The 12,572-nt window shown below is 39.2% G+C and overlaps 1 protein-coding gene across 4 annotated transcripts in view; it reads left to right on the top strand.

Moving 5' to 3' along the window:
* Positions 1-12,572, top strand: part of TPK1 (thiamin pyrophosphokinase 1) — a 730,092-nt gene that overhangs the window by 460,242 nt on the left and 257,278 nt on the right. The window lies entirely within an intron of this gene.

Genomic DNA, 12,572 nt, shown 5'->3' with positions numbered 1-12,572 from the left:
ATCCCTTTAAAAGACTGGCCAGTAATTTCAGTTTGTTGAGCTCCCAGATGGGTTTTTTGTGGATCAGACTTGATTTTCCAGCTCATGCTATAGGTGCTCGATGGAAGTAAGATCTGGTCAATTGAACGCCGAGTCCATGTCAGCCATTGTTCGACCAAAGATCGCAGTGTAACATTGCAACCATTGAACTGAATATGGTTTGGGCTCAACTGTGGCCCCAGTGCTGGATCTTTTGAAATCCATAAAATATGGTTCTATTCTGTAAAATATATATATACACTCACCTAAAGAATTATTAGGAACACCTGTTCTATTTCTCATTAATGCGATTGTCTAGTCAACCAATCACATGGCAGTTGCTTCAATGCATGTAGGGTTGAGGTCCTGGTCAAGACAATCTCCTGAACGCCAAACTGAATGTCAGAATGGGAAAGAAAGGTGATTTAAGCAATTTTGAGCATGGCATGGTTGTTGGTGCCAGATGGGCCGGTCTGAGTATTTCACAATCTGCTCAGTTACTGGGATTTTCTCGCACAACCATTTCTAGGGTTTACAAAGAATGGTGTGAAAAGGGAAAAACATCCAGTATGCGGCAGTCCTGTGGGCGAAAATGCCTTGTTGATGCTAGAGGTCAGAGGAGAATGGGCTGACTGATTCAAGCTGATAGAAGAGCAACGTTGACTGAGATAACCACTCATTACAACCGAGGTATACAGCAAAGCATTTGTGAAGCCACAGCCTTGAGGCGGATGGGCTACAACAGCAGAAGACCCCACCGGGTACCACTCATCTCCACTATAGGAAATAGGAAAAAGAGGCTACAATTTGCACGAGCTCACCAAAATTGGACTGTTGAAGACTGGAAAAATGTTGCCTGGTCTGATGAGTCTCGATTTCTGTTGAGACATTCAAATGGTAGAGTCCGAATTTGGCGTAAACAGAATGAGAACATGTATCCATCATGCCTTGTTACCACTGTGCATGCTGGTGGTGGTGTAATGGCGTGGGGGATGTTTTCTGGGCACACTTTAGGCCCCTTAGTGCCAATTGGCCATCGTTTAAATGCCACGGGCTACCTGAGCATTGTTTCTGACCATGTCCATCCCTTCATGACCACCATGTACCCATCCTCTGATGGCTACTTCCAGCAGGATAATGCACCATGTCACAAAGCGCAAATCATTTCAAATTGGTTCCTTGAACATGACAATGAGTTCACGGTACTAAAATGGCCCCCACAGTCACCAGATCTCAACCCAATAGAGCATCTTTGGGATGTGGTGGAACAGGAGCTTCGTGCCCTGGATGTGCATCTCTCAAATCTCCATCAACTGCAAGATGCTATTCTATCAATATGGGCCAACATTTCTAAAGAATGCTATCAGCACCTTGTTGAATCAATGCCACGTAGAATTAAGGCAGTTCTGAAGGCAAAAGGGGGTCCAACACCGTATTAGTATGGTGTTCCTAATAATTCTTTAAGTGAGTGTGTGTATATATATATATATATATATATATGTATTTATGGTATTGCACTTTTGTCTCAAACTGTATAGTACAGATAACAGAGCCAAGACAGATGGGATACATTTACACAGAACTGGGATGATAGCATTCTGTACACTAGACCTCCTCCCACGCAATTCTCTAACACCAACATTGGATCTTTATTAAATTGCTTCTTTTTCTAAATATTTTTGTTCTTGACAGTCATTCCTTGCATTTTATTGTAAACTACCTGGGCCTTTATATTTTCTTATTGCTACTCAATGGAAGATATTGTAGCTAATTTGTGACAAAACCTTGTTCAAAACTTGTTTGAATTCTGACGGCTATGATAAACTGTATATCTGAATTTCCTTGATTGTTATTTTTGTATAATTCTTCTTTGTAATATACTATATAAAATCACTCAATAAAACTATTGAAACAGAAAGTGAGGGATGATAATGTGACATACATTTGAAAAAATAATAAATAATACGTTCTTGTAACACTCATCACCCACCAGTAAGCAGGCACTGGTGGGCGACCCAGGAAGCATCAGAACCAGACATTTGGGGTACTGGTAAGGTGAATGTCACGTTTAAGTCTAGGTTCATATCTGCAGCCAAGTCACCAGATACAGAATATGCCAGACACCAAAAACATCTAAAAGATCCAATTTGGCTTTCTGGAATGAATTCCGGCATTCTGCCTGACAAAATACCACTGCATGGAGCAGTATTTAATAGTTTTCTGCCGGAATCTGCGATGGAAGCTCCTGGTGGAACCTCCACTACAGATGTGAACCTAGTTGAAGCAGTTTTCAAAATGATTTTGAGGCTGGACAACCTCTTTAAATGCTTGTGCTAATACTGCTACTTTCTTAACTCATCGCGTAATCTTGAAACTGAAGCCATTGAAAAGCAATTGAAGGTGTTTGCTTAATGCATTTAGTTTAGATAACACGTCTCATAAAGCATGTGTGTTAACTCAACTACATCTGTAGGTTGCATCGGCTTGACCCTTGAATGACTATGGTCCATACCCAACAAGAACATTGTAAATACATGAATAGAAGGTACTGAAATCTGCTGAATCTACACTTGAAGGATAGTCTTGACCTCCTTATGCAACAACAGCGGTCTGCAAGGGGTCCCTTTAAGATGATATAAGTGTTTTGTGACTCCAGTTGCAATGAAGCAACAACGGGACAGAGTCCCTTTAACAAATGGTGTTGGTACACAGGTGTAGAAATGGCCGAGTGATATAGGGTGGCCTATAATGTCCCTTAATGTTTTGTGCACATGTCACGGTGCTCCTAACTGGATACGCTCGGAACCCTAGGCGTTGGCTTTGAAGCAGACAAATAGGGTGAACAATTGAGGGATTTGAAGAAATATTTGAGTCCAGAAGTTCAATGGCAGCTTTACTTTGCATAAACGTTCCTCCATACTTTACATACTTTATCTTGGTTCCCAGCAGGCTTTAGCATTAACTCTGGCAGGCAAACAACCTCAACTCTACTACATCGGTTTCTCTTTGGCTCTACTGTACTAACAGACTTTTTTTCTTTTTTTTTTGCATTTTATATAGCGCTACTATATTCCACAGCGCTTTACAGACATTATCATCATACTGTCCCCAATGGGGCTCACAATCTAAGGTCCCTATCAGTATGTCTTTGGAGACTTAAATGGAATCTCTGCTTCAGCAGGATGCTGCAACTTATCTCTGTAGTCTGACTCTGGATTATGCCAGGGAATAGGTTAAAATCATGACAGCTCCAACATGCAGTCTCAACCAGAACACACCAGAACTCCCTACCTCCTTCTGGTAGCAAACAGCAATGGCCCACTTCTGACCAAGAAAGGAGGGGAGAATGGAATGGTGAGTTCCATTCTCTCTAAGTGTAGCTCTGCCATAGTTGCTGCCACCTGCTGGCGAACCAGGCACATTACATGAACAATTACATTACAAGAAAATTTAGACTAGCACATTCATATTCATAGTCACAGGTGCAAATCCATCAAGCAAACATGGTTGATAAAAAAAAAATGGCTGCACAACATTTAACATACAAACAATAGAGCTGAGAAATGGGGATCATTCTAAATTAAAGTGGTATTATACCCACTATAAATTAAAAAAATAGAAACTCTTTGCGCACATTTTTGATCAAACGTGTTTCGGGGCCATCTACCAGGTGTCAAGGTGGCTTCCGCAGATGGGTACCTAACACTAAATATACTGACTCTCTTGTACTTAACTAAGCCTACAATATTCAGGGCAGTGTAGGAACCAGCTACATTTATACTCTGCTCAGAAGCCCCAGGCAGATGGGCGTTGCTCAGTCTAAAAGAGGACCCTACCCTCAATATATACTACAAGAAAATTTAGACTAGCACATTCATATTAATAGTCACAGGTGCATATATATCAAGCAAACATGGTTGATAAAAAAAAAAATGGCTGCACAACATTTCACATACAAACAATAGAACTGAGAAATGGGGATCATTCTAAATTAAAGTGGTATTATACCTACTATAAATGGAAAATAGAAGCTCTTTGCGCACATTTTTGATCAAAAGTGTGTTGGGCCCATCTACCAGACATCAAGGTGGCTTCCGCAGATAGGTACCTAACACTAATATACCGCCTGCCTTGGACTTACCTAAGCCTACAATTTTCAGGGCAGTGTAGGAACCAGCTACATTTATACTCTGCTCAATACTTATTTGATCAAAAATGTGCGCAAAGAATGTCTATTTTTCCATTTATAGTAGGTATAATACCACTTTAATTTGGAATGATCCCCATTTCTCAGCTCTATTGTTTGTATGTGAAATGTGCAACCATTTTTTATCAACCATGAACAATTACATAACATTACTATAATTGCACAGTGTCTAGGGACCTGGAAATAAATGCATAAGATAACATTATATTAGCATTCACAGGTAGAAGCAGGACGTAGGAGTGGTAATGCCACTCAGGGGCGTTACACTTAGCTTATAGTAATTGATGGGACTCAGAGCAAAATATCATCAAATGTATTATCTCTATACTATTTTTTTTTTTTTTTACTCTCATCGCAAACCTCTTTAGCATGCTTGCAGTCCTCCTCCGGATGAGCCTAAAACACCACTCTGATGTCAGCTGTATCACAACCAGGTTTTCCTTCTCCTTTCCATGTAGCTTGTCCTCTTCAGAGGTGCAGCATCCTCAGACCTATATTCACACTTGTAGTGGTCCAGGAAATACCTGAATGAGCAATCAGGACACAAAGTAACAAGCACTGTGGGTCGGATCCACTTACACTTTTAAATCTCAATTTATTGTTATACTCACAAGATTAAAACTTGTATAAAAGCCTTGTATAGAAACAATATGTGTACTTCACCCGACTGGTTTCGCCATGCGGCTTTCTCAAGGGCTTCTGAATTTCCTTTCCCTATCCCTCTTATTTTATATGCAAACCTTTTATTCACTCCCATTAAAATCTTGCTTACTATAGTCCTTTTTCCTGGTGCAGTTTTTTCTTACTCTTATGCACTGCCCTTTGGGTACGTCTTGCAACCAAGGATCATGGTGGCAGCTATCTCTTTCGATATAGCTATTTACATCAGTTTTTTTGAAAGAATGTCCTCGTGCACAACACTCCCTGATCTTTAAATATGGTTAGGTTAAAATCATGTAAAGTGACCTCACTAGTTTCCCATTTAGGGTAATACCCCAATAGTTCTTATTTAATCTGATCAGATATTCTTCCAATTCTTCCTTTGCATCATACTTTGGAAGGGATCAGTCATCTATGTATCACCACCGTACCAGATTCATTGGTGGCAATGCATATACTGACTAGTGATGAGCGGCAGGGGCAATATTCGAATTTGCAATATTTCGCGAATATTGTGGCGAATATTCGCCATGAATTTGCAAATTCGAGAATTTGCCATTATTTTCTTGATTGCAAAAATCGGCAATGTAATATGAGCGTATTGCACGCACAATACAGGTGTGGGTCCCTTTTGCTACATTTTTCAAGCTGCTATAAGTTTCCTGAGACTGGAGAAAATGGTTGGCACGGCAGAACATTACAATAGCTTTATATGCAGATAGAGTGCTCCAATATATTTGTGATTGCTCAAATCGTCAATTAATGATGCGCATATTTTTGCGCAATACGCGTAACTTCATATTTTAGCAGGTCTGACTACATATTATTGATTGGTGCACTAAGTATTGTCGTGAACTTGTGACATCTCAGATCTATGTCTGTAGCATGTATGTATGGACAGCAGAACCTATCAGCTACACTATATCACTATCTAACCTACACTGACTATCTCCCACTAACTATCTTTATTATATAGATAAACTAACTAACTATCTATCTAATGTAATGACTCAGCAAAGCACAGAGCAACACAGCAATGTCACTGCTGTCTCTCTCAGAACTCCATAAAACTACATAAATGGCTGCTGGGGAGGTTCTTATATAGTAAGGGGTAGGCAACTGTCCTATTGGTTGCTAGGGATGTTGCTAAGCTCAATCAAAGACATTGCAGCCTTCTCATTGGCCCAAAAGCAAGAAGCAGGGAAGGATCATGGGTTCAGATGAAAAAAAATCTAGAATATTTGCAAATACGAATATATAGCACTATATTCTAAATCTTTGCGAATTCTCAAAATTCGCAATTCCAATATTCGCGCCCAACACTAATACTGACCTCTCCTCCCATAGTGCCATCTATCTATCTATGCCAATTGGCATAGCTGGGCACAAATTTCGCCACCCCCATGGCCATGCCTTTCTTCTGCAAGAAGTACAGTCCTTTCCACCAAAAATAAAAGAAGAAAGGACAGTACTTCCCATCAATGTTATTTTAGTTTATTTTTTCAGAAGGTTCTCAGTCACAAGAGACTATTGGGACTTGTTTTGAGTGCTATTTTTATGCTATGTCTATTTTTACTGTTTGTGAAATCTTCTGTGCCGTCTCCATAGAGGTTGTGTCCATAAGATGACCACTGATGGAGGGTCATGTGGCCAGAAACATCAATCCGCTTCCTCCATTCAAGCATACCATACCTCCAAAAAAACATAACCAGCAGCACAGATGGCAGGTGCAGTGTATTTGAATGGAGGAGGCTGAGTGATTTGCCTGGTCAAATGACCCTCCATCAGCAGCCATTTTATGGACAGGACCTCTGTGTGGACAGGACAAAAGACTTTGTCAACAAAGGCTATATTAGTAGGTGCCATATAGTCATCTTAAAAAGACATTTATCAAATGTTACCAGAAAGAGGCCGACCCATTTAATCAAAGCTAACAGAATTCAATTAACAAGTCCTCTTTAAGGCGCCACAGCGCTACACTTATAATATCTTTCTGAAGCAATGGACCTTGTAATTCTGCCTAGTCAAATCTGTAATCTTAATCTTCAATATTTCGTAACAGACATCTTACAACTGCAGTCTAATAAGTATAACAATTCCATTTGGTTGAAGAAAACACACATTTAGTGGTGGTGACGTTGGATTCCTTTATGAAAATGATCTCAGTGGAGCTGTTAATGGAATAGGTACGATAATACTCATTGCTCTTGACCTTCATAAAACCTTGCTGATGTGAGTGCGAAATAGAGACGCAAGATAAGAGCCTAAGGTGGTTTCTGAGCGATTCCTGTTCATAGACATGTGAAATATCAAATTCAATTTTAAAGACTATAAAAATTATGTGAACAATGACCTTTTTTCTTGTTCATGTGTGATAAAAATCGTTTGCTGTAATGTCATCAACACATAGTGTGCACTGTAGGCAAAAACTATTCAATTGAAGTGAATGCACATTACCAGTAATGCTGCCCATTGAAAGAATCGGAAAATCAGTAAATAGAACTCAGAAGCCCTGCAAACTTTTTAGGGTTTTATAAAAGGGACTTTTAGTGTTCTGCGTGAATGACGATGGGGTTTATACACCAATCAGTCATATCATGCAGACTGGTTTTGCACATTCACGTTCTCTGATGACGTTTTTAGAGACAAAGCCAAGAATGGATTAAAAAAAAGGTGAGATAGTATCAGTCATTTATAATTACTCTCATTGTAGAATCCACATCTGGTGTTGGCTTCAAAAACTACATCTGAAAGAATGCACATGGAAACCCATCCTAAAACCACTGACAATGGCATGGAGGCAGACCACACAATTGCTATGGAGCCTAGGGCAAGGGAGGCCTGGCGCCGGACATCTTCAGTTCCCGACACGAAAACATGGCCTCTAGCGGGAGTTCAGTTCAAAGAGATTTTTACAGCTTCTATTGCAGTCAATGTTACCTGTATACATTCCTGCACACTGAGCTCCTCCTAGTGGTGGCCTCAGCCAGTTTTATCATATACTGCATGAGGGAAGCTGCAGACACAGAGCTGTATGTAGAGAAATATTAATGCATTTATGTCAGTTGCCTGGTGTAAATGCATTGAGAAATATGTGGGGTCATTTATCAAACTGGTGTGAAGTAGAACTGGCTTAGTTGCCCAAAACAACCAATCAGATTCCACCTTTAATTTTTTACATATGCTTTGGAAAATGAAAGATGGAATCTGATTGGTTGCTATGGGCAACTAAGTCAATTCTGCTTTACATGAATTTGATAAAAGACCCCAGTGGTGTTCAGAAAGAGTGCCATATTATTGGAGCACCTGTTCACTTTTTCCAAAATACTAGTTGGATAAAGTGGGTAAAATTTCTTCCACTTAATGAAAAAACATAAATTCACCAGAAATATGGAGTGTCTCTCTTTGCATTGACACATGTGTATTGGAAAACTGGGTGGGCTTATACTAAGTTTTGCTATCGGGCCCTATTAAATCTGTGTTTACCCCATCAGGAAATCAAAGCAAATTACACTGATTATCTCATGACAATGGCATTTATCACTTGATGGGATATATTAGGCAGCGCATGAACAGTCAGAAATTCATGTGTTGAAAGGCGTAAAAGTAGAAAGTAAGTATATGAGTGACTCTGACTCTGACATTGTCCAAGTTGTAATGGCTAGGCTTCTGGGTCAAAGCATCTCCAAAAGAGGTGTTTTGGGTGTTCTCAGTGTGCAGAGGTTAGTACCTACCAAAAGTGGTCATAGGAAGAACAACTATTAATGTGGCAATGAGGTCAGTAGTGCCCAAGGCTCATTGATGAACCTGGAGAGAGAAGGTAGTTCCATCCTACAGTCAAGCTACTGTACTACAAACTGCTGAAAAAGTTAAGCTATATGGTTGTAAGTTTCATTTGCATTCTGGTGGCTTATGTGTATAATCTGCATCATTCTGGTCCTTAGGTGTATCACGTAACCTGCATTAAGACTCTCCAATTCACACAGCATCTTAGGTGGGGAGCAGGTCAGTTTCTTGATTTATTCCTAGGAGAACCTCAATGTGAATCTCATAGTGAGCCAATTTAGTCACTTATACACTGATTCTTAAGAGACATAGGCTAAAAGGGGTAAACTCTGCAGTGTTTATAGACGGGTTTTTGTGCCATCCTATAAAATTGTTCCTGGACTATGTAAGCTTGAATTAGAAAAAGTAGATTGTAAACCATATTGGGGCAGATATGAACAGATTCTTCCATTAATGGTGTACCTTCCATGGAGGCAGACTATGTGACTGTTATGGAACCTGAGGATGGGGGGGGGCGACACACACAGTATTTTCATACAGCCTCTACTGGGGGAAGTTTAGTTCAAAGGAATTTTACAGCTTAAATTGTAGTCTATGGTAATTGTACACATTTTTATGCACTGAGCTCCCCCTGGTGGTGGCTTCAGACAGACAGTTTTATAATACACCAAGGAGGCTTACAGACATAGATTTGTATTGTGAAGATTTATCAATGCATTTATGCCAGTTGTGCAGTGTAAGTGTTCTGAGAAATATAGGGGGAGATTTGTCAAACTGGTGTAAAGTAGAACTGGCTTAATTGTCTATAGCAACCAATCAGATTCCACCTTTGATTTTCCAAAGGAGCTCGGAAAAATAAAAGGTGCAATCTGATTGGCTACTTTGGGCAACTAAACAGTTCTATTCTACACCAGTTTGATAAATCTCCCCCATAGTGTTCAGAATTATCACCATATTTATGAAGCACAGGTTCCACAGATAATGTGGGTGAGGTGGAGGAAACTTTTTATTATTACAAATTTTTTAATAAAAATTTAGCATGCTTTATAAAAAAATAAAAAAAGCAAGGAGTTATGCTTTGCATTGCCTTGTATTGTTTGACACATGCATACTGAGAAACTTGGTGGGGCGGGGGGCCCATATTAAGTTTTAATGTGGGGCTCTATGAGATCTGTGTACGCCCCTGAATGCAGTGGAATATGTTGCTGCTTTTTATTAACAGAAAATAATTATTTGTCTTGAAAACAAGCTTACCCAATTCCAGAAAGTGATTGAAATCTTATACTGAACAGTATTTTTTAATGGGACAAAAGATCAGTACATATTAAACAGAGAGAGAAACAAATACAAAAATAGAATGGTTCAAGAAACAAATATTGATTTGAGCTAATAGAAGTAAACAGTCTATAAGACAATGCTATTTTGCCAGTAGCTGCAAGTAATAAATCACATTGTGAAAACCTGACACTGTACTTGTGCTGAAGCAATGGCTGTACTTGCGGCCAAACACATAGGAAAGAATATGAATAAATACATTATCACTGATTATACATGGTAAATGCCATTAATATAGTCTGTCTTTCTATTTTAACCTATGTATTCCTATTAAATTTAACACTAAAGTAATTATTATAGCTGATATCTATGAAAAAATAAAAGTATCTATTTCATTCTATTTTTATTTATTATAGATTTTCTATAGTTATTTTGTATATAAAAGTCGATTGTTATCTACTGCGTTTGGTAAAATCTTTACAGTATAATTTAATAATGTTCCTTCTAATGCCATCCATTTGGACAGTCCTTGGACACATGCAATATCAGGGCATCTAGATGTCATAGAGGGGGATCTCCTACCCATTACCCTCTCTATTAGGCCTCTTTCACACTACAGTTTTTTGCGTTCCGTATACGGTCCGTTTTTTGCGTTCCGTATACGGTCCGTATACGGAACCATTCATTTCAATGGTTCCGCAAAAAAACGGAATGTGTTCCGTATGCATTCCGTTTCCGTATTTCCGTTTATCCGTTCCGTTGAAAAGATAGAACATGTCCTATATTTGGCCGCAAATCACAGTCCGTGGCTCCATTCAAGTCAATGGGTCCGCAAAAAAAACGGAACACATACGGAAATGCATCCGTATGTCTTCCGTATCCGTTCCGTTTTTTGCGGAACCATCAATTGAAAATGTTAGGCCCAGCCCAATTTTTTATATGAAATTACTGTATACTGTATTTGCCATACGGAAAAACGGAACGGAACAACGGAACGGAAACGGAACCACAACGGAAGCAAAAAACGTAACAACGGATCCGTGAAAAACGGAACGCAAAACACTGAATTCAACATACTGTAGTGTGAAAGAGGCCTTATCCAGAGCAGAGGCTGCTACAAAAAGAAGTGCTGCTCTGGAGAGTTCAGTGGGACCATGAATTCCATGGTTGCCTACAGTATTTACTTTAATGGGCGCCATGTAAGACCACATTTCTCCTGCAGTGGCATATTTTATATAATCTTATTATTGTCTTAAAGGGGTTTTACTGGATTTTACTACTGATGACCTATCTTCAGAACCCCTATCGGACCCCCGTGGATCAGATACTGATGACTTATCTGGGGATAGGTCATCAGTAGTAAAATCCCAGAAAACCCCTTTAACGCGTAGGTTTTGGAGCAGAGTGCTTTACTGTCAATGCCCTTGGCATACCCACAATGTTTCATTGAGCGCTGTAGCCCCTTCACAGCTTACCAAGCACTGCACCATACATTGTACAGTGGCCGTGCTTGTTATTGCAGCCCATGCCCATTTACTTGACTGGCCATGTTCTAATGAATGTGACATCGTATGGCCTAGGGAGAGGCCTAAGAGCTCATGGAGAGTCACTACCTCTTCAAACAGTTGATCAATGCGGTACCCGGAAGTTGAACCACCCTGATTATATACTGTTGACCAATCCTGAGGATAGGTCAGAAATATTCTACTTCTAGAAAACCCCTCTAAGCTTTCTGCTACTCTTTAGTCCTTTATTAGCTGTGTGACCATGTGTGGGGCATTCTCATGATCAAAATGTATGTCATTTTGTGAATAAAAGCATAGGGGGAGATTTAACACAAGCAAATTTTTAAAGTCAGTTTTTCAGAAGTCTGTGTTGTTGTAATTTGTGCCAAGTTTATCAAATGTCATCGGATGTTTGATAAATTTGGTGCATCTATAAGTCTAACATTTCTATGTTGAGATATTACTCCATTTTTAAAATACCCCTTCACTGGTGCAAGATTAAGATAATCTTTTGGGACTTTTTAAAAAGTTTTAGCTGATAAATCTCCCTTAAACTGGCTTGACAGGCTAACAATACCCATTTTACCACTCCCTTTTCAAAACTGGAGTAAAAGTTCTAAATGTCTAAAAGTGTGTGTGAGCATAAGCCTAAGAAGTCACAAAATCATATTTGGGAATTTTTAAAATCAGAATTCTAGTATATAGGGCCTCATAATTTCCCCCCATTAAACTTTGTAAGTCACAAATAAAACTAAAAGTAGAGATCTCTACAGTTTAAAATAAACTATTTAAGTAATGCAAGAAAATGATGGCAGCAGAACACTCGGCCGTAGCCTGTCGCATTTACTTTATAAAGGAGTCTTTTGTAGTACTGGGGAGGATGATTTCTCCAATCAGCAAAGCCTCAGTTAGCCCTAGCATGGATTTAACAAGTGCTATAAACAGTCTGTAGAGATTGTGGTACAGATCAACGTCTTTGAATAATCCTGCTTCATGGGATATTGTAGAAGTGAATGTTATTATTTATATAATCCTTTTTCTATATAAAAAAAATCATATACACAGGATGATATGTTTCCAGAATCAACTACTTTGGGTGACGCATCAACAGCATTTGCTTC

The sequence above is a fragment of the Bufo gargarizans genome, chromosome 5 (assembly GCF_014858855.1).
Source record: "Bufo gargarizans isolate SCDJY-AF-19 chromosome 5, ASM1485885v1, whole genome shotgun sequence".
NCBI lineage: Eukaryota > Metazoa > Chordata > Amphibia > Anura > Bufonidae > Bufo > Bufo gargarizans.
The sequence above is the reverse complement of the archived record's forward strand: the minus strand, read 5'-3'. Positions and strand labels throughout refer to the sequence as shown.